The 1,091-nt window shown below is 42.4% G+C and overlaps 1 protein-coding gene across 1 annotated transcript in view; it reads right to left on the bottom strand.

The window, feature by feature from the left end:
• The window catches only part of LOC102838645 (chromosome unknown open reading frame, human C6orf118), a 209,448-nt gene that overhangs the window by 54,470 nt on the left and 153,887 nt on the right, over window positions 1-1,091 (bottom strand). The gene's annotated exons all lie outside the window — the stretch shown is intronic.

Genomic DNA, 1,091 nt, shown 5'->3' on the forward strand with positions numbered 1-1,091 from the left:
ATGGATGGAGGAACAGGAGATAGATAAGTGTCGTTGGGTGCTGCTGAGTCAATTTCCACTCATAGTGACCCATGTACAGCAGAACAAAACACTGTTTGGTCTTGTGCCATACTGACAATCGGTGCCATGTTTGAGTCTCTTGCTGCAGACACTGTGTCAGTTCATCTCATTGAAGGTCTTTCTTTTTTTCATAGCTAAAAGAGTGGATGGATAGATAGCTGACTGGATGCTAAGTAGATAGGAAGACAGATAGGTAGATGGGAAGATAGATAGATAGAGACAGAGAGAGATAGATGGAGATCAATTTTTCAGCTGAGGAAACAGATACACAGAGAAGTTACATACCTCATTCAGATACAAGCAGCAACTCCAGTGTCGGAAATATTAATCACTACTCTTGACTTCAAAGTATATTAGCAAATGTCTAGGACACAGCAAATTTAGCCTGAAGTAGTTCATCACACACGCCGTGCATTTATGGGAGTTATATGTTTGTGTGTGTGTGTGTGTGTGTGTGTGTGTGTGTGTGTCTGACACATCTGGCCTTGTTTATGCTAGCTTGGGGGAGGAGGAGAACCTTTTGTGGAGTACTGGACCAAGTATTCAATAGGGTTAGATATGCAGTATCATAATGCTTCAAAACATAGGTCCAGTGTTTGGTTCCTATTCCCAGTCAGTACATGACCCCTTTTCCTACCTTTTCCAAAGTCCCTGTCATAGAAAATGATACCGAAAGTGTTATCAGAGGCCATGAGCCCAAAGAAGGGCAGCTTCAGCACATGTATCAAGAGGTACTCCTGTTTTCAGGAGCTAACCTTTCAACATTGATTAGAACACACAAACCTTGGCAGGAACCAGTTACTAAAAGTGCAGAGAAAAAGAATGTTGATTACACATCTAAGTAAAGGTCAAGGACTTTCTGTAAGTCTTTAAAGTTCTTTAAAGACATTGTTGTTGCTGTTAGGTGCCATCAAGTAGGCACCGACTCATAGTGACCTTATGCACAGCAGAATGAAACAATGTCCTATCCTGGGCCAACCTCACTACCGCTGCCACACTTGAGTCCATCAATGCTGCCACTTGGCCAATCC

Source organism: Chrysochloris asiatica, unplaced genomic scaffold, assembly GCF_000296735.1.
Source record: "Chrysochloris asiatica unplaced genomic scaffold, ChrAsi1.0 scaffold00162, whole genome shotgun sequence".
Classification (NCBI taxonomy): domain Eukaryota; kingdom Metazoa; phylum Chordata; class Mammalia; order Afrosoricida; family Chrysochloridae; genus Chrysochloris; species Chrysochloris asiatica.